Below are 22,782 nucleotides of genomic sequence, written 5' to 3'. Positions count from 1 at the left end.
TTCACCTCCCCCAACTCCTGCTGAGCAAAGCGGAAGGGAGGATGGAACTAGAGGGAGTTCAGCACCCTTATTTTTGTCCTTCCTTAGCAAGACAAAGGGCACTCCTGCCTTCCTTTCTCACTGAGTAGGACTACAGTGTAGCTGGAGAAACCTTCATTCCTTCCAAAGCTGCTTTGATTTTTTCTGCTTTACCAGATTTTATCTACTCACAAAAACTAGGGGATAATTTATAGCTTCATATTCATTTTAAAATATCCCCTAAATTTTGTGAGCAGTATATTTAAGAACAGAGCTGAAGGGAACAGACAGCCCTCTAATTCACCTCTTTCCCTGAACCTCTTAAAGAGGAAGGAGGAGTACTTTTAAAGGGTGAAACGATGTTTCGGGGACAAATACTGGAAAAGACAGGATTTTCTCATGGTCAACTTGCTATTCACATTTAAGTGAGTTTTTATTGCTCATATTGAAAAACTGAGAGCTTTTATTTTTTTCCCATTCTCTTCCTTTTCTTCTTTTTCTTTTTAAAGAAATGTAAAGTGGCCTGACCAGGTGGTGACGCAGTGGATAGAGTGTCGGACTGGGATGCGGAAGACCCAGGTTCGAGACCTCGAGGTCGTCAGCTTGAGCACGGGCTCATCTGGCTTCAGCAAAAGCTCACCAGCTTGTACCCAAGGTTGCTGGCTCAAGTAAGGGGTTACTTGGTCTGCTGAAGGCCCACGGTCAAGGCACATATGAGAAAGCAATCAATGAACAACTAAGGTGTCGCAACGAAAAACTGATGATTGATGCTTCTCATCTCTCTCTGTTCCTGTCTGTCTGTCCTTATCTATCCCTCTCTCTGACTCTCTCTCTCTCTGTCCCTGTAAAAAAATAAAAAAAATTAAAAAAAAGAAAAGAAATGTAAAGTATGGAGCAACGTTAACAGAAAAACTTCACAAACTCTAAATAAACAGGAAATGAGAAGACAAAACCCAGTAGAACCTTGGACAAAAGATATAGAAAGAGCAGGTGACAATTCCTTCTATGGAAACCGTTTACATACCCTCTCCACATTGTCTCACTATGAGAGCATTGATTTGGGGCCAACTGCATCTGCAGACTGTAAATCTTCATGGGGTTTTTCCTCCCTGTGTTTTGTTTGTTTGTTTGTTTTTTAAGCTATTGGGAAAGTCCAGCAGTGGCTAGGGGATATTTTGGTTACAGTCCAAGGATAGATAATCAGACTTTCAGGAAAAAAAAAGAAAGGTGGTAGTTTGGGTTAGGATCTCTTTATACCCCAGAAATTCTAGCCCACAGGTCTTATCCCTGTACATATCTGTTGCTATGCCTTGACCTAAGTGATTTGGTCAAGTACAACTATGGCAAACAATCCATTGGTAAGCAATGGTACCCAACAATACTTAGAGGTTGTCAGGGTTAGCTGCACCTTTCACCTCCCAACCTCCCTATCAAATTATAAAGGAAGCAATCCTCAGATGAAATGCTGTCATACGTGCAATCATCCACTAAACAAATATTTATTAACAAGCAGACATAAAACAATCCATATAATTTTGTTCTGCAGGCTTAATGAAGTTCTAACCCTCTGTTGTTTTGTTTGTGCTGACAAGACCTAACATGAAATATTTACTCAAGGCAAATGTGACAATATTTTAAAGGTAGAAGTCAGTTAGATTTATAATCAGCATCAAGCAATATGACTTTTCTAACACAGTGGTTGGGTCCAGTTCTGTTGTAGAATCAATCTTTGGAAGCCTTTCTAAAAATTGAGAGGCTCACTGAATTTTCACGTTAATTCGAGAGTTCAAATCGATGTAAATTATTTTAGCCAATGTATGTATTTTTATTTCATTACTGAGAAATCTATTTTGAACATCTGTTATCTGATTAAAAGGCCAGAAAATTTCACCAAACTTTTCCCTAGCATTCATTATGTTAATTTACCAAGCTTTTGGTATTGATTGGAGATAATGATATCAGAAAGGCTTGGAGTAGCATCCTCTGGAGAACAGATATTTCTGATTAAATGCTAATTGATCAGGCCTGGAGTGTACCTTTCTCATTAGGGCGACAAACTGCTCCCAGAGTGTCACTTAAGCTAATACAGGAAGAATATCCCATTGTCTGTGCTGAAGTATTTTTAAATTATAACGCTCATAGCAACCTGCTATTATGGAAGGTATGTTTGTGTGTTCCTCTTTTCCCTTACCCATCCCCCACAAATTCATATGTTGAAACTATAATCCTCAATTTGGAGATGGGGCCTTGGGATGTGATTAAATCATGAGGATAGAAACCCCATGAAGGAGTAAAAGCTTCTTCTTATAAGAAGAAGGCCGAGATTTAGCTAACCCTCTCTCTGCCATAAGAGAACACTGCAAAAGAGAATGATCTATAGACCAGGAAGCGGGACTTCACCCTCATCTCGACCATTCCAGGACCCTGATTACAGACTCAGCCTCCAGAACTGTGAGAAATAAATGTTCGTTGTTTAAGCCACCCAGTTGTGGTATAGCTGTCCAACTGGCTAGGATGCCTGCTGTGGTTAACATCCTAGCCCATTAGGTGATGGAAGCCTCACCGAAGTCTTCCCCTACTCCTGGTCAGACCTGTCTGTAAGCATTAAAAATGATGTTACTGTCCTTTAAAACAATGAGGACACTTATATTAAGCCACATTAAAATGATCTTGTTACTTTACTTTTACCCTGATTACCTAACTCATTCATATCTTCAGGAGGAAAGCTTTGGTCTGTAAAATGGTCCAAAATCTAATGTTAAAGTATGTCATACATTTTATTATATAATTTAATTAATAGTGCTTTAGAGAACACACTTGACATTTACTTCGGAAGTTTGATTCCTTTGAGAATTATTTATCACTAAAAGAGTAACCTAAGATAAATTTATACTGATGTTATCTTCTAAAACCAAAATTGCCTTTCCTTCAATAAACAAATCATGTCAATTTTAGACATTTTTTTAAAATTGGAATTTGATGTGTATGTGTGTGTTGAAATTCAACAAAGCCAGATAAATTACAAGAAGACCACTTCACTAATGCAAGATAAAAGAGCATCTTTCAGTCTTAGGCAACATTGCAAATAAATTTTTTAGAAACTTCTGTTGAAATCTGTTTAAAAGACTGCTTTCAAAAATATGAATGGCTTAGATAACTTACCCTTTTTTTAAAAAAAAATTCTGATTAGCTTAGCATTGTCATTATCTTATTACATTAGTAGTGAAATGTGGTAGTAGAACAGATTAAGTTCAACTTAAATATTATAAAAAATAGTTTTTTTCTTTACCAGAGTGTACCAGTGAAATATAGGGGTCCCCACCCCTCACCGTGCATTCATTCAGCTAATAAACCATGATCGAATAGGTGAATATTCCTCAGAACATGACCTTTTCACTGATGGGGAAAAAAGAAAGAGAGGCATCAGGTGAGACTCACTGTCAAATGAGACCCTAATGATGTGGGGAGCTCAGCGGAGCAATCAATATGATATGAGGCTACAGGTAGAGTAGAAATAGGTTGCCCCTTAAAATACTGGGTTCCCCAGTTATACTTGAGTTTCAAATCAATGAGTATTTTTTGTTAAGTATTCTATGTGTATAAATATGTGTTGGACACACACTAAAATACTATTCCTTATTTTTTTTGTGAAATCTGGCAACTCTAAGTAGGATATGGGGGAGATGAGAAGTCTCTATTTCAATTTCTGTCTTTATCTGCATATTGTAATTTCTTTTAAAAAAATAGTTATTTTAACTGGAAGCTCCTTCAGGAAATCATTTTCAACTGAGATTTAGAATTCTGCTTTTATTTTTACCTAAAACTTTGTGAACTTTTCTTTCTGAAATCTATAAATCAAAGTAATGAGAAATGAATGCACTTGTTTGGAAATGACTAATGCAGGGCCATTAAAAAGGGAAAGTGGGATGGGCATTAAAGCAAATAAGACTTGTAAAATTCTTAGCATACTTGACATACAAAACACTCAAGAAGTGGTAGCTTTGTTCTCTTAAGGCTTTTCAAAATCAAGTGTGTTTTGCACAATGTTGGATATTTTTTCTTAAAAACAAGCAAGAAAAATCTTTAGGTTTACTAAGGTCATTCCAAGAAAAAAACATTTTAGCCTGACCAGGTGGTGGCACAGTGAATAGAGCACTGAACTGGGATGCAGAGAACCCAGGTTCAAAACCGTGAGGTCACTGATTTGAGCTTGGGCTCATGTGGCTTGAGCACGGACTCACCATCTTGAGCACAGGGTCACTGGCTTGAGCGTGGGATCATAGACATAACCCCATGGTCACTGACTTGAACCCAAAGGTTGCTGGCTTGAAGCCCAATGTCACTGGCTTGAGCCTAAGTTCGCTGGCTTGAGCAAGGGGTCACTTGCTCTACTGTACCCCCCCCCCCATCAAGGCACATATGGGAGAGCAACCATTGAACAACTAAGGTGCCACAATGAAGAATTGATGCTTCTTATCTCTCTCCCTTCCTGTCTGTCTCTATGTCTCTGTTGCTAAAAAATAAAAGAAAAACAGAAATAATTTTATTTGCTCTGTAAATTGGGCTAAGGAATAGGCATGAAGAAATCTATTTGTCTAGAAGAAGGAAGATCATAAACAATTTTGCTTGTACTTTTTTCTTCCCTTTTAAAATTTTCTCCCCTTTTTGATTGCTAGAGCTCTTGGAATTATCACCTAAACCCCCTTTTAATATTTTATTATCTGTCATACATAAATACTCATTGTTTATTTGAGTAAAAAGGTGAATTTATATCATTAGAAATAATGACAATCTAAAGTTCCATGGTGTTTCAAAGCAGAAAAATTATATGCTCAAGTATTTGGAAATCTTTGAGGATTTTATTTTTCCTATTATTATAATAAGTTACTTCAAATATTTGTTTAATTTAATGTGATTTCTAATACTATTTTAAGAATTGCTTTTCAAACAAATGTATTATAGAAATATGATATGTTGAATATAGTTAGGCATGAGGTAAGTAAACTTGTGATAAAATTGGTATGATATACCTATATTTTCCTTCTTGAGTAAATCAAGCTGTAATAACCTGGTGAGCCAAAGTCTCAGAATGGGAATGGCATTGCCTTTCTCAGGAGCTTATGCCTGGTGGGTTCTGATTGGCTTATACCTGATCAAGTTGAGTAAACCATTATTCTGATTGTTTTACATGAGATTGTGTCATTCATCCTTTGTGGGATAAGGAGGTTCAGTGATTCTGAAGATGCCAAGTTCTCTTTAACTCTGTATTTGAATCCTTTGGGAAATTTTGCCACCTAATTGACATGGGAATTAGGGAAACATTTTCACTTAATAGGAAAGTACATTCATTCATTCATGACTAGATGGACATAATATTCACTCTTAGACAATTTACAGTTAAAGGGAGGTGGACCACCAGATTGTATGGTTGGCTGGAAATAAGAGTCTGTGTGGAAGAGGAGGGGAGATCAAAGAGATGGCCAGTGAAATCTGAGAGGTCACGCTTAAGGTGGGGCTTGGAAGTGAGAACAGGCACGTGCCCCAAGGAATTGATAAAAACTGGTTTTGGACAGAAAGGAACTGGAGCAGGTTTAAGGCTCTCTCTGAAAAATGACCTATTTAGAAGATCTTAATAGGAAGCCAAATAGGGTTAATTTTTCTTAGATCCAACAGAGTTAGAATTTTTTTTTACTTACTTAAAATAAATGCTTTCATTTTTAGTTGACACTAGAATAATAACAAATGTCTCAGAATTTAATATGTAGCAGGTTTAAGCTCTGCATCTATTCTCTCGTTTATTTTTCACTACAACTCTTTACAGTATAATTGTTTCCAGTTTGCAAATGAGGAAATTGGGGCTCAGAGAAATTTAAGAACCATGGTCAAGGTTGAAGCTCAAGTTTGTCTGCCTTCTTAGTCTGTAGTCTTGTTTGACCATTTTTGTATACTACTTCTCTTTAATTTAAGGGGTGATTGCTTGATATCCTCTTTATGCTAAGAAGGCAGAGTAGACAGAAGTCAACAGAAGTTCTTTAAAATTGAATTATTAACATGGCCTTTAACACTGTTTCACCCACACATGAAGAAAATGTGTGCATTCAGACATTTACACAAAGTAGGCACATAAAGGATTTATCATTCTCTGTTTTAATGGAATTATCCACTAGAGAGGAGGGAAAGCAACAGCAATTCATATATTTGTCTATTGGCATATCCCAGAAAACAGAATTCATCTGAAGAACTATGGTATAAGAGTTGACTATACAATTCATTTTTTAATGCTTTGATGTTTCTAGGTGGTCCCCCATTGGAAAAGGAGATAGAAAGCTCTCTTGTTAAACACATTAAGTGATGGGGCCTATGTCTTGATGAATCAATGTTTTAAAGATTTGACGATGGCTGAATTTGTGATGCAGATAACAAAGCAAGGGATAAAATGGAAATTAGGCAAATATAGCCAACTGAATGTCAAGACCCAGAAATGAGGATAGCTTTCTGAATTTATTTTTTTTCTCAAGCAGCATTGTGAGCCCACTTGTGAAAATTCCATTCTGTGATAGTCTTAGACTAGTCTTCAGTATTTCCACTAGAGGGCAGTAATATTCTCTACTACATCTTCAGTAATGGTAAATGTTCATTAGTCTGATGGAACAGTGAAAGCGATTAATCTAGCCAAGATTGGATTGCAGGGTAGATTTGGTACCAAAGCACAATAAAAGTCAGAGCAGAAATATTATAGCAACAATTGTAGTGTTAAAAGAATTTTAAAATCGAAGTTACAAACACAATAAATTGCCATTTGTTGAAAAGGGATGGCATCCAAAATGCTGAATATGATTAATCCTGGAAGATACTGTTAACAGCCTTCAGTGAGTCTTATAGATGGGCATCATCTTTGGTTTCTACTGGAACCATAGGGAGATCATCTTTCAGACCAGAAAAAGAAAGAGGGATATAGCATTCCTTCTGAGGAGCTCATATGTCTAAATCACTTTGTCTTGTGCAAGGATTCAGTCTCTTGTCTTTAACCGCACTTGTCTCTCATTCAACTATTGCAGATTGGCTTAATGGAATTAGACACTAAGATGGAATCTGAGGTGTAGAGTGCTTGTTTGGAAGAAGAACACCTGTAGACAGTAGGGGAGAAAGCATGACTGGGCAGAACATGAGGTTTAATTGTGATGCAGGCCTGGCAAAGCTTTGGCTAACCTGGCCGAGAACTTTGGAGCAAAAATTTTCCAGTAGTGTCCTTTTTTAGATTGAACTGAATAGCTGTTATGCCCCTTTTCTCACTCAGTCATAGAATTGAACTCCCCGGAATGGCTCAGGAAGACCCTGAAGGAAGTGTGAGGTCGAGACTGTGTGAGTACCTCCAGGTACTTTGTTGTAGGCCAGTGATGGGCAATCTTTTGAGCTTGGTGTGTCAAAATTTGCCAAAAAACCGAGCATAACTTGGGTGATGTGTCACTTCGAGAAAAAAAAAAATCATAATTTTGCAGTATTTATAGTTTAAATAACAAAAATGTATAATTTTAATATATAACTGTATTTAATAAACCAAAAACTAATTATTTAACTTACCTGCTTAGTGACTTCTTTGTTCATCTGTCAGTCAGTTTCTTTTGTTGGTCTTGATATTATTTAACTTGTGTATGGTGCCGTGAACTAAGATAAGTGAGGGGGAGGAGGAATTCTTTAACAAACCTGCCTATTAGTGACTTTTTTGTTGCTGAATTTCATTGGCTAAATCCTCAGTTGAAGGTTGTTATTTTGTACACTTCAAGCCCAAGCAAGTGCTCCTAACTTCATCTGTCAATCTGTTTCTTTTGTTGGTTTTGATATTATTTAACGCTGAGAATAAGGTCTCACAAAAGTACAGAGAGGGGAAAATTGTGAGTAAAGCCATTGCTATATTTTTCAGGGTGCTAAAAGTGTCTGGTAATCGGTTCCAGGCACTCCAAATTTCCTGTTCATAGTGGCACTCCTCTTGATTCTCCAAGCGGCACCTTTCCAGATTCTCAAGCTTTGACTTCAAGTCGACAAACACCTGAGCCCAGATGCTGTCTTGAAATTCTGCAAGTTGCATCTTATGTAAATTAAGATGGCTGCCGCTATTTCTAATGGTGGGAAATGGCACCCATAGCACAGGCCCTCGCCTCTCCCAGACTGCCCCTCATTTATCTTAGTAATATGGTCAATTAGAAATCCACGACACCCCAGAACAGTAGATTGGATGATGGTTGCTGTGGTTATGTGGTTGCTGGTAATGGCGATCACAGGGCCCCCAGAGATGCATATCCCACGGCATTGCGCTGCTCCCTCCTCCGCCGGCCAGAAGTGAGGTCAAAGATCTCCTAACGGCCTAACCGGAAGTCCCAGAACTAGACGCTCTGTGCCAGAGTTCTGTTGTTTTGGCCAACAGACCTCCGGCACAGAGTGTCTATACTACAGCAAATGTTTTATCTTCAGCTACTGCACCTGGCTGTGCAGGAGCCAAGGATGAAACGTCCTTCTCAGCATGTGGCTCCATACTTCTCTAGTATGCAGCCGCATGCGACTGCGTGTCAGTGCTGACATATATGTCATAGGTTTGCCATCATGGTTGTAGGCTGAATATTTGTATCCCCCCTAAATCCATCTGTTGAATCACCAAATTTCATGGTATTTGGAGGTGTGACCTTTGGGAAGTAATTAGGTTTAGATGGCATCATGAGATTTGAGATTCCTTGATAGGATTAGTGTTCTTATAAGAAGAGAGAGACTAGAGCAGGGGTCGGGAACCTATGGCTCGCGAGCCTGATGTGGCTCTTTTGATGGCTGCATCTGGCTCGCAGACAAATCTTGAATAAAAAAATAATAACATTAAAAATATAAAACATTCTCATGTATTATAACCAGTGGTCTCCAACCCCCGGGCTGCAGACCGGTACCAGTCCGTGGGCCATTTGGTACCGGTCCACAGAGAAAGAATAAATAACTTACATTATTTCTGTTTTATTTATATTTAAGTCTGAACGATGTTTTATTTTTTTAAAATGACCAAATTCCCTCTGTTACATTTGTCTAAGACTCGCTCTTGATGCTTGTCTCAGTCACGTGATACATTTATCCATCCCACCCTAAAAGCCGGTCTGTGAAAATATTTTCTGACATTAAACAAGTCCATGGCCCCAAAAAGGTTGGGGACCACTGTTATAATCCATTCATTTCCTACCGCTCATGTTCATGGTTGCGGGTGGCTGGAGCCAATCACCCCTGTCCTCCAGGACAACACCAAAGTTTTATTGGAAAATGCGTAACGTACATGGGTCGTTGTATGGCTCTCACAGAATTACATTTTAAAATATGTGGCGTTCATGGCTCTCAGCCAAAAAAGGTTTCCAACCCCTAGACTACAGTGTTTTCTCTCTCTCCTCCTCCTCCTCCTCCTCCTCCTCCTCCTCCTCCTCCTCCTCCTCCTCCTCCTCCTCCCTGTACCCCTCTCCCACTCCCTCAGCCGTGTAAAAATATAGCAGGATGGTAACCATCTGCAAATGGCTTTTACCAGACCCAGAATCGATCAGCACCTTGATTGTGAGCTTCCCAGCCTCCAGAACTATGAGGAATAAATGTTTATTGTTTAAGCCATTCAGTTTATAGTAATTTATTATAGCAGCCCAAGCTGATTAAGACATCTTTCTCTTTCATAAAATTATATAGCTGAAAGAATAGAGAAAGCTTACTCGGGCCAACCTACACATTCTACATATGTGGATGTGAAGACTAGGTGAGTTAAGTAACTTACTGATAATTTCGGTTCTTATATAGAACATTTAGTAGCAGAGCTAGAATTTGGATCTCATCCCAGTACTTAATCTAGTACTCTTTGCTGAAATTTGCCAATCTGGCCTTGCATTATTGCCAGGTATCTCCTGTAATCAGCCATGTCAGTAAGTAGATAACTTCATATGGAATTCCACCCTGCCCCTGTTTTCTAGTTGTTGATGTCTTTCTTTCATGTTTAAGTAAAATGCAGTCTCCGTTCTGTTTGGTTGAATATTCCTCCACCTGGTGAGAAAGGCAGTATTAGGTGATGCAAGTTTCTTCCTGATTGGAAGCCAACTTAGGGTAGTTTGAATGGAACTCTGCATGTGTGTCCTTAGTGTGGGAGGAAAATGAGAGAAAAATAGGAGTAAGAGAGAAGGGAAGAAATTAAAGAGCTAAGGCAAATTTGAGTTGTATCTCAAGCCTGTCTTGACTGCATGAATCAGTTCTTACAGACAATAATAGGTTGTTATGTTATACACCATACCTATGTTATTACATTTTTATCATTGTAACCACCGAGTGAGGTTACACAACACTATTGTCCCATGTTACAGATGTCAGAACTGAGGCTGGGATAGGTTCAGTAGTTTGAACAAAGTAAGACAGGACTTCCTTCCTTTCTTCTTTTTTCCTTCTATTTTTTCATTCAATCATTTTTGTTTGTTTTTGTTTTCTTAGATTTTTAAAAATATTTTATTTATTGATTTTACGGGGTGAGGAGTAAGATGTATCAACTCATAGTTACTTCACTTTAGTTGTTCATTACTTGCTTGTTGCCTGTCATATGTTCCTTGACCCGGCAAGCCAAGGTTTCAAACAAATGACCTCAGCGTTCCAGGTCAGCAGACTATCCACTGGACCAACACAGTTGAGGCTATTCATTCAATCTTATAACACACATTTTGTGTTGAACACTGGGATGTATGTGTGACCTACATTGGACTGTGATGTGTGAAGGAGAAATAAAGTTTTATTTCTTAAGCCACAGAGATTGTCTTGTTTTTGCTTTATTTTTATAAGTGCATTCTGACTAGTACAACAGTATTGGTCAGTGTCTGTCCTTGTGACTTAATACATTGAAAAAATCAATATGTAAGAATTGGTTTTCTTCTAATATGGAAAACACATTTGAAATGGTCTGATTATGGTGATGGGAGTGTGTGACAGTTCATTGCAGTACTCACAGTTCTAACACATTTCCTATGTTATATGTTTACATATATTATAAAATTTGTTTATTTATTTTAATCTTATACTTTAATTCTATTTTTGTTACATATAGTGCTTTGGTGGTATCATCTGTAATCATTTTTCTCTTACTCTCTCTTAATTGTTTTGGTATTTCCCTTACTCTGGTAGTATATTTGGTCTATCTTAAAATGCTTCTTTAATATTTAAGAAATGTTAGAGTTTTTACATACAGATTAATCATTTTTATTCTTCTTACAACTTAGGAAAAATTTGATTAACTAAATGTTCCATGATGCAGACAATTTTTGATTGAATACATAAACTCTGAAACTCACATTTTTAATAAGCTTCAATATAGTATATTAAGTTCAGAATCAGTGGTGCATGTTGATGCTTAGGATACTGCAAAATTGATTTTAAAATAATAAGTCAGTGCATGTTCAGAAATGTATTCAATTTTTTAAAACCTGAGAGTGTCAACATTTATAATTTTTCAAGGCTGTCTTTCACGTTATGACTAGTTAGTTGTCTTCACTGATAGATGTGATCATTTGAAAACTCACTGAGGTGAAACTTGAGAAAATATAGGGTTTGAATTTTTTAGGTGGTTTTTCAATAGCCCTATGAGGTTATGATATGAAAAAGAAGTAAAAAAACAGAAGGGTTGAAAAACGCTGGGAACTATATTTAATGTTACTTTCTATTCTAACTAAATGAGGAGAATGAAGGATTTACAGATTTTCTGGAAAAATAATTTTCAGAATAGAAAACTTCCAGAGTGAATGCCACTGACTTAATTTATCAGTTCAGTCATGTATAAACTTTCATTGAGACCTACAGCTCTGCTCTGGGAGTGGGCAATAAAAAGATCAGTAACACGTAAGTCCAGACCTCAAGACTTCATGGATGGAGTCAGTGAGAGGCAGATACGTAAATAAGCAGTTACAATACAATAGTTACTATCTCTAACAGAGCAAGTACAAGTTGCCTTGTACGAAGAACAAACACTTGACCCTTTTTGTGGGGAAAATAAAAGGCCCTTCATACAGGATGGACTGCTAATGAGAGGAATAACAGGATATTATAGAGAGGGACGTGGACATCCAATCCAACACATAAAGTATGAACAGCTCTGGGTAAAGATGGGGAAATCACTAAGTGTTTGAAATTGCAAGAAATCTGGTGTGCTTGAAGTACAAAGTGAGAGAAGGGAGAGAGGTGCTGGGAGGGAAGGGTGGAGATGACAAGACAGACTTTGTAGGTGATACTACTGAGTTCGAACTTTATCCATAGGAAATGGGATGTTATGGTGTGATTTTAACTCAGGGAGTCATAGGACCAGAGTTGCCTTTTGGGAAGATCATCTGTCATAGCATACAAGATGGAGGAAGGTGCCAAGGATGAAGGCTGGAAGGTAGATTAGAAGTCCATAAGAAAAACAGGAGTCTCCCTAAGGCAGAGTCCGAAGGCAAAAGATAAAGAGATGGAAAGAGGAGGATTTTAGGAGGTAAAATTAACTAAATTTGGTACCTCATTAGATATAATTAATGAGGAAGAAAAGAAGTCTAGGATAAGTGTCAGGTTTTTGGCTTGGCTAATGACATTCTTAATTTTTTATTCATGATGATAGGGAATGTAGAGTGTTATGGACTGAATTGTGTCTCTCCCCATCCCACTTTCCAAAATCATATGTTGAAGCCATAACCCCCAACATGACTATATTTGGAAATACAGCCTTTATAGAGGTAGTTAAGGCCAAATGAGCTCATAAGGGTGGGACATCTAATCCAATAAAACTGGTGTCTTTATAAAATGAGGGAGAGATTCATTTATATATCTCCTCTCTCTTTACAGCAATGGTTCTCAAAGTGTGTGCCAGGGTGCACTGGTGCACCCTAGAAGGTTTCCAGGTGTGCCCTATGGTATCCAGAGAAATATGTGCCTACCGGGGACCAAAAAACCAACAGGGTTTTTGGAGTTTAGATTTTTGGGGGCACAGAAATGTGGGGAATTGGCTGTAAATGGACATTCTGCCCAGCCCCCCACCTCACTTGCCTGATTAGGTTGCAAAAGGCTGTTATGCTGTGGTGCTGGATTGTTTACACTACCCCCCATGTTCCCCGGAAAGACTGGAGGCAAGTTTCTTTTATCCTTTGTTTGGTGTCAAGTTAAGATAATATGTATGGTGGGGTTTTTCTGAACTCAACACAATTAAGAGTAAAAAGAGAGGAACTCTTCAATGTATTGACGAGGAAATGAGAGTTTGCCTTTCTTTTTTTTTTGTATTTTTTTCTGAAGCTGGAAACGGGGAGAGACAGTCAGACAGACTCCCGCATGCGCCCGACTGGGATCCACCCAGCACGCCCACCAGGTGCGACGCTCTGCCCACCAGGGGGCGATGCTCTGCCCCTCTGGGGCATCGCTCTGCCGCGACCAGAGCCACTCTAGCACCTGGGGCAGAGGCCAAGGAGCCATCCCCAGCACCCGGGCCATCTTTGCTCCAGTGGAGCCTCGGCTGCGGGAGTGGAAGAGAGAGACAGAGAGGAAGGGGGGGGGTGGAGAAGCAAATGGGTGCTTTTCCTATGTGCCCTGGCCGGGAATCGAACCCGGGTCCCCCGCACGCCAGGCCGACGCTCTACCGCTGAACCAACTGGCCAGGGCTGAGAGTTTGCCTTTCAAATATATGCCCAAACATTGAAGATATTGCTAGGACACATCAGGCTCATGTGTCTCATAAACACAAGAATGAAAAAACTTAACACATTTGTGCCAGGACCTGCTGAATTTACTAAATCTTACTAAGAATGTATCTATATGTATATAAAAAGATAACTTTTTTGTCTTTTTAAAATTTTTTAATCCCTCTTTTTTATGAATTCTAAACAACATAACTCAAAAATGTAACATAAAAGTATTTTTTAATATCAGAATAAATTTAATTTTGTCCTATTTATTTCATTTAATTACCATAAAAGCACACTTGGACTTTATATATTTTTTCTTTAATATTTGACTTAATTATTATAACATATTTCTCAGAAATTTGTATATAGTACACCTACAATTATTTGCAGGATTTTAAATGTGCCCTGACTTCAAAAAATTTGAGAACCACTGTTTTATAGTGAGAAGGTGCAGTGTACAAGCCTGGAAGAGAGTTCTCACAGTCAACCAACCCTGTTGGAAACTTGATGTTGAACTTCCAGCTTTCAGAACTGTGAGAAAATAATGTATGTTGTTTAAGTTACCCATTGTGTGGTATCTTGTTATAGCAGCTCGAGCTAACTAATACATAAGGCATGTGATGGGTTTAAGGGTGAGGTTCCTTTCTGAAACATCTGAATGAATCTGAAGTTCTCTTGGAACAAATAAGAGGAGATTTTTAGTGAGCAGATAAATCTATCCATTTGAGCCTGGGGAAAGTACTGGATTGGAGATATAAATTTGGGAATCATTGGGGAATATACATAGCTAGGCCTTGAAAGTGGATGATATGGCTCCCAAGTGAATATGCTGATTCATGCATTCATTCAACAAATTATCAGTGAACATTTAACATATTCCAGGACTTCTTTCTGTAGTTAGAGTAAACAAAATAGCGACCCCCAAATTTCAAGCACTTGAAGAAAGATAGTATATAATAAATGCATTATGAAAATAAATTATATGGAATATTAGAATATAATAAGTGATATGGAATAAAGTAAAGTAGACCTGGGTAAGAGGAATTGGAATGTGTGTTGGAGTAACATAGAGGGTGCAATATTTTAAGAGATGGGCCAATACAAGTGATTTGAAGGAGGAAAGGAGACAGCAAGTGCTCATGTGAGTGAAGAGCATTTCAAGCAGAGGGAACAGGTGGTGCAAGAGTTTAGGGAGGATTATATTCAAGGATCATCAAGTAGACCAGTGTGGCTTGAGTGGTGTGAGTACGACTAATGATGGTAGATGAACTCAGAGAATCTGGGCTGTGCTGGGTGTTCAGATCAAGGCCCTCCATAGGCCAAGGACTTTTTGACTTTAAGTCAAATGTGATGTCATTGGGAATTTTAGATAGAGCAAGGTGATATTATCTGACTTCCGTTTTAAAAGGATCACCCTGGCTGCTTTGTTGAGAACGTGTACTGCTGCCGGGCATGGTGGTGCATGCCTGTAGTCCCAGCTAAGGCGGGAGGATCGCTTGAGCCCAGGAGTTCTGGGCTGTAGCGCACTATGCCGATCGGGTGTCCGCACTAAGTTCGGCATCAATATGGTGACCTCCCGGGAGCGGGGGACCACCAGGTTGCCTAAGGAGGGGTGAACTGGCCCAAGTCCGAGAATGTATACTGTAGGGGAACAAAAGTTGCACTGCTGGGAGGCTATTTCAGAGTTCTGAGTAACTGAATTCTGGGTCTATTTTGAAGGTAGAGTGAACAGGATTTGTTGGTGGATTGGTGGTGCTTAAGAGAAAGGGAAGAGTCAAGGATGTCCCCAAGTTTTATAGTCATTGAGTCAAGAAGAATGTTCTCGTCTACTGAAATGAAGTAGGGCTTTGCTTGCTTGTTTTTGTGGGGCAGGAAATGGGAATAGAAGAGGACTTGGTAAGTTTAAAGTGTCTATTATACATCCAGGTGTAAATGTGGTGAAGTCTGTTGAATTACTTGAGCTTCGACTCAAGAAGAAGTGTATTCTAGAGATATAAATTTGGAAGTTGTCAATATATATGTGGTCTTTAAAGCTATGATGTTAGTGTATGTAGCTAGGTGTTATAAAAGATTAGTTAGCTTGAAAGAAAGCCTGCTGTCTTCCAAACCCAAGGAGATATAATCAAAGCTTAACAAAGGCCAGGTTCATTTGTTCACAAGTTAACCCCCTCCCCCACCCTCGGCAGCTATGCAGGCTGAAACAGGGAGCCAGTCAAGCCAGAGAGCAGCCAGAAGCAGAGGCTATGCTGGACAGCTGGAGCTCAGGGTGATGGCCTTACTGTTCTGGCTCCTGGCCCTCCTGGTGGGCACCTGTGCTCTCTAGGCCCAGGACTTCCCAGCGAGACGGAGCTGAGCTACCTGGTTGTGGATGAGACATCAGAACCTAGGGCTGGTCCTTTGTTTTCACGCCAGTAAACCTTGCCACAATGGCTCACATCCTCCTTTGTGTGAGTCCCTGAAACACTTTTCTTGACTCCATGGAAGAATCCGATTTCTACTGTCAATACTGAGATTGGATGAGACTGCCAAAAGGGAGATGATGTGTTGAGAAAAGTGGAGGGTGAACACCTGAGTCCTGGTGTACCTAAATAGTAAGATTTTGAAGGAAGGATGTAGAAAACTGTAAAGGAGACTGAAAGGTCAGTAAGATAGAAGAAGAACCAAGACAGTGTGGGTTCTGGAAGCTGAGTGAAGGAAACATAAAAAGGAGGAGAGAGTGAACAACTGTGTCAAATGCTGCTTATAGGTCAGTAATGGGAAGAACTGAAACAGAGCCTCCCGTTTTTTTGGTTCATGTCACTGCTAGAGACTCAGTACATTGTCATGGCCATCCAAGGCCAAATGAAATACTTAATGGTGCCCAAACAACTTAAATACTTGTGTCCTATCAACTTAGGAAAGCTGAAAACCTAGCATACATAACTACAAGGAATAAAAAACACCCTCATTTGTAATTTCATTCTTCAATCACCACAATTATTATTATTTTAATGGAAACATATCTTTGGGCACTGCACACCTTTTTTTTTTTTTTTTTTTTTTTTTTATTTTTCTGAAGCTAGAAACGGGGAGACAGTCAGACAGACTCCCGCATGCACCCGACCGGGATCCACCCAGCACGCCCACGAGGGGGCGACGCTCTGCCCACCAGGGGGCGACGCTCTGCCCACCAGGGGGCGATACTCTGCCCCTCCAGGATGTCGCTCTGTTGTGACCAGAGCCACTCTAGCACCTGGTGCAGAGGCCAAGGAGCCATCCCCAGCGCCCGGGCCATCTTTGCTCCAATGGAGCCTCAGCTGCGGGAGAGGAAGAGAGAGACAGAGAGGAAGGAGAGGGGGAGGGGTGGAGAAGCAGATGGGCGCTTCTCCTGTGTGCCCTGGCTGGGAATCGAATCCGGGATTTCTGCACGCCAGGCTGACACTCTACCACTGAGCAAACCAGCCAGGGCCTGGGCACTGCACAACTTTTAACCCTGGAATCTCTTTGAGCACCATCAGACTCATGTCTTGTTCCACATTGATCTCCTTATACTGTTACTCTTTATCATAACAAACACTAAAAACCCAGACTTGCAAAAATGTGACATCATCGAAAGGAAAGCAGGGCAAGCTAACACAGAAACTGTGAACCACTTGAGCCAGTACTTTGTGTTATATTTGACAGATGTCTTTTCTCAAACTGTTACAATATCCCTTGGGGCCCTGTGGGTTTGCTGTGGTACTTTAAGAAGCATTGGAACACAGTGAGAGGACTGAAGTGTGAGATATGGCTGTGAGAGTTTTCAGTGGGAGTCATAGGGAGACTCTATCTTTTATTATCCAAACAAGGGTAGCAAATATGAAAATGAAAAGGGGCACAGTCATAGTAAGTGTGACAGCTGGAGCTAACGCAGGAAACTGGACACTATCAGTTACCTAGTAAATTAGGTGGAATTGTAGAGTGAAACCCTGGTCTGAGTGGCTTTAAGCAACAATGGGAGAGTACGTACTGGAGATGAGAGAAAACAGGTAGCTGAGAACACGGCCCAGTGCTTATGGAGCTGATGGAGGAAGTAAGAACAGAATGATAGGGGGAGAGAAAGAAAAGACCAACCAAAGGAGGAGAAAATTGCAAGGTGGCTATGTTTAATCAGATTAAATACCAAAAGTAAGCAAGATAAAGAACTGAAATGTATATACTAGATATGCAAGCAAGACAAGAATGGTGTTTGAGGAATTGTGGGAGTTCAACCAGCATGCAGTGGAGTAAGACATTTACAGGAAGAGTGGCAGAAAACAGCAGAGTAGATTTTACTTTCTAGGAAAGATAGTGAGGCCGATCACTAGGCGAGGTTGCCTGGAAGAGTGCTGAATTATTTTAGAATGCAAGAGACTTGAGAATCACTTACACTTTTTTGTTTTTAAACTTTTGGTGGGATGTGATCTCTCATCGTTGTAACTGCTTTGTAACTTTTGCAAGTGCTTGTGATCATTGACTTGATTCCTGTGGGAAGAAAATCCTAAGAAACATTTCAAGGACCATTTAAACTCTCATCTCTTTCTCAGTACTTTCGAAAATTTACTCTGAGATTTACTGTTTCATTCTTTTTGGAACTTGTTAGTTTTTATTTTTTTTATTTAGTCCTTGGCTGACCTCTTATTTTCAGGGTGCGTATCTGGACTTCCTAATCATTGTAATCTTTCTGAACTGGGACCCTCCCAGTATGCATCAGGCATGCTCCTACCACGGACTCTTGCAGTTAGAAGAACTGTTTCCAAAGACTCCCTGCTTCAGATCTGTATTAAGGAGGCCTGCCCTGCACTCACCTATGTAAATTGTCACCCTTTCTTCCCTCATTCCAACGACTCAATCACCCTTACTCTGCTTCATTTTTTCCTATAGAATTTTCAACTTCTTACATATAGTTATTAATGTTTCATGTTTATTTCCTGCTTTCCTCCAAACAGAACATAACCTCTACCTTTTTTTGGGGGGGTCAGTGGGTGGTGTTGGGCAGATAAAATGTATTATGCTCACTTTGTTAAAGAGGCCGTTGCCCAGGTGATATTAATGTGTGTTGAGAATCCTTGTAGCCTGGGGCTTGGTTTTGGGATTAAGCCTTTCCCACCCATTTTTGATGTGGGGCGGTACAATCCAATCATGCCTCAGAGAAGTGACTTTGTATTAGAGACTTCCCTGTTTTGTATTTTGGATTAAAGGTTTGGATTTCTACACTATAAAATGGGGACTGAGCGGGAGCTTGCGCTCTTGGTTCCTGGGATGATTAGCATGAGAGAGGAGAGAGCAGAAGGAGGTCATGTGGAGGAGGCCAGGAGAAGCAGCCAAGATGGCGGAGTGCTGAGTGAGATGCCAGTTTGTGCAGTTTGATGCTGGAGAAGGAAGGAGATGGGGAACTGAGGAGAATAAGGCTGGTGAGCTAGAAACCTTTGATTCTAGGAAACTCGGATAAGTCAGTGGCTTTGTGAGCACTGAATGTGAGTGGGTTTTGGAGCCCAGTGTGTGTTTTTACTTGCCCGCCAGGTGCAAGCTAGAATTAAAGACTATGGCCCACCAGTTTTTGGCTCTGTTGTTTCTTTACCGACTGTCCGAATCCAATGCGAACCTGCATGGGCCGGGCTGCTGTGATGGTGGCCCTGGCCGCTGGCTTTACAGGTGGGGAGTCTGTTCTGTTCATTGGTGAATCCTAAAGCCCTTACACAGAGGAGATGCTCCAGAAGTTACTTACTGAGTGAACAAATTTGTTCTTTATACTACATCTTTATTTAATGCAGTAAGTCTCATCCGTGCCCTCAATAAGTCCTTGCTGATTTCAAAGGTCTGACTTATATGGGTTCAAAATCATAAGAGTTCCATAAAGTCCCAAAGTGACGACAATTGCTTTTTTTATGCCTAGTGCCAGGGCACATTTTTCTGCCTAGATTGGCCAGTCAAAAGGTTTTCTTTTCTTTTTTTTTTCAAGCCTTGAATGAAATGTTTGTTGAAATAACATTGACTGCTTTTATGTTCTACATTTTTATTTAGAATTTCTTTAATTGATTATATTTCTTTATTTGCCTCTCTTTTGTTCCCTTATACTTTCAATATAGCTTGTTGCCTCATGATTCTATTTGATGATACAGCTTAAAAAATAAAAAACAAATTTTTCTTTCTCCAAAGAAATAGAAAACTTTCCTTTATACTCCAAGGGCTATGCAGGAGGAATACAAGCATGAATTCAAAGCCGTGACTAAGACTCAGCATGCACTTTTCTTTTATAGAGTTGGAAAAGTTGAGCTCTGGAGCATTGTTTGGTGCAGTTGAATCGAACTAAACTGCATGAAAAATAAAGGCTGTCAACAGTTTTATAGAGCAAATGGTGCTGTTTCCCGAAAAAGCCTCCTCAATCTTCTTTTTAAAATGTCCTCAGGTGAGGTAAACAGAATCTACTTTTTGCATTCAGAATTCTCTATTTCTGCCTGATATTTCCTCCAATCAATAGAAATCAGCAGGACACCCCAACATGAATTAGCATTAAAGTGCAAAAGTACTTTTAACCTCTTCTCTAAGATAAATATTGCTTATAGGGATTGAACTGAATCCCTCTGCTCTTTCACTTCCTTGGGTTATTTCCAGTTTTTATTTGTAGTTTGTTAACACATTAAATACTTATTTTGTGGTTCTGTATATATATAAAAATGTAATTATATTAAAAATGAAACACTAGGTATGGGTTTCCTGCCTGCTGATGTGCATTCAGCCATGGGCGTTGGCATGTTCCACAATGCAGTCAGCAGGTGGGTAGCCCACCAAGTCATGCACGCCATGTTCAGAATTGCCTTTACCTGCTTTAGAGTTCGTAGGTCAACCCATTGCTTTTGCTCTTTTCATTAATATACTTTTTTTTTTTTTTTTGTATTTTTCTGAACCTGGAAACGGGGAGAGACAGTCTGACAGACTCCCGCATGCGCCCAACCAGGATCCACCCGGCACGCCCACCAGGGGCGACGCTCTACCCACCAGGGGGCGATGCTCTGCCTCTCCCGGGCGTCACTCTGTCCTGACCAGAGCCACTGTAGCGCCTGAGGCAGAGGCCAAGGAGCCATCCCCAGCACCCGGGCCATCTTTGCTCCAATGGAGCCTTGGCTGCGGGAGGGGAAGAGAGAGACAGAGAGGAAGGAGGAGGGGGGTGGAAAAGCAAATGGGCGCTTCTCCTGTGTGCCCTGGCCGGGAATCAAACCCGGGTCCCCCCGCACGCCAGGCTTACGCTCTACCGCTGAGCCAACCAGCCAGGGCAATATACTTTATTTTTTTTAGACCAGTTTTAGGTTCATAGCAAAATTAGCAGAAAGTACAGAAAGTTCCCATGTACTCCATGTTAAGCCAAATTCGGAGGGACCCAAAACATGAAAGACAGGAACAATGTCCGTCGTTTACACATCAAAGCTTTATTGTCTAGCTTGGCCAAGCAGCGACAGCTCCAACAGAAATCTGAGGGAGAGCGCGCTGGCCCTTTGTTCTACCTAGTTTTTATAGTTTTGAAAGTGGGAAGTACAGAAGCAAAAATTGTATTTAAGAGCCCTTTACCACTATTGGTTATAGTCATATGTCCTTTAACATGATAGGACCATGTTCAATTTGCAAGCCATACATCCTTTTGGAGAAAACAAATCAACACAATGGTAGAAAGATATCTCTTTACATATTAAGAGGCCTTCCTATATTTTCTAGTGTTCATCCTCCATCTCTCTGTCCAGAGTCAGACGTATTAACCACATGCATTTACATAGGAGAGGTAGTTTCCGTGGGGACAAATGCCCGCAAATGGCTCATAGTTATAAGAAAAGGTTTATTTTGGCTTTTCTCTTCCTGCACCTGGCTAGCCATTCACTCCTTTCCCCACAGGTGTGGTGGAATGTCAGGGAATCCATGTTTTCCTTCCCTTTTCATTTACAATACAATGGCAAGAGCCATCCTGGTTATGCCAATCACACAGTACAGAGACTATTCTCACAATTTCTCTGCACACCTTAACCCAAATTAATAAAATGTTCTCCAAGCCTCCTAAAATATTAATATTAATTCTGTAGCCTTTTGGTACTTTACAACACCTGTGGGTGAAATGGCTCAGTGGCTCCTCACTCCATTTCCTCCTTCACATACACACACACACACACACACACACACACACAGCCTGCCCTACCATCAAGATCCCACATCAGAGCGGTGCATGTGTTATAATCTAAAACCTTCATTGACACAATTATTATCAGTTGAAGTCCATAGTTTACATTAGGGTGCATTCTTTCTATTGTATGTTTTATGGGTTTGGACAACTGTATAATGACATGTATCCACCATTATGTTATCACACAGAGTAATTTGACTACCTTAAAATTTTTGTTCTAACTATTCGTCCCTCTACTACCAAAACTCTGGCAACCACTGATCCTTTTACTGTCTCCATAGTTCTGACTTTCCTAGAGTGATGCAGAGTTGGAATGGTACAGTGTGTTGCCATGTTAGTGTGGCTTCTTTCACTTAGTAATCTGTATTTATGGGTTCTGTATATCATTTTATGGCTTGATAGTTTTTTTAATGACTTTTCATTGTCTAGATGGAAGTTTATTTATTCTTTAATTAATTGAAGAACATTTGGATTGTTTCCAAGTATTGGCAATTATGAATAAAGCTGCTATAACCATTAATGTACTGGCTTTTATGTGAACACAAATTTTCAACCCTTTTGGGTAAATGCCACGGAGCATAATTTGATCATATGGTAAGAGTATATTTAGTTTTGTAAGAAACTGCTAGACTGTCTTCCAAAGTGGGTATACCAATTGGTGTTCTCACCAGCAATGAAAGAGTTTCTGTTTCACTCGCATCCCCACAGGCATTTGGTATTGTCAGACCATCATTAAAAAAATTTTTTTTTCTAATTTTATTTTAGAATTTTCAGAAAAGAGGAATGAACGGCCAGGAATCAATTAATAGTCTACCTCCCCCCTTTTTTTTTATCACACACATGCACACACAGATCATTTTTTTCCTTTATTATATTTCTTATTTGTGAGGTTTCCCAGGAAACTTGTAGACCATTCCA

Source organism: Saccopteryx leptura, chromosome 2 (assembly GCF_036850995.1).
Source record: "Saccopteryx leptura isolate mSacLep1 chromosome 2, mSacLep1_pri_phased_curated, whole genome shotgun sequence".
NCBI lineage: Eukaryota > Metazoa > Chordata > Mammalia > Chiroptera > Emballonuridae > Saccopteryx > Saccopteryx leptura.
Note: the sequence above shows the minus strand (reverse complement) of the source record.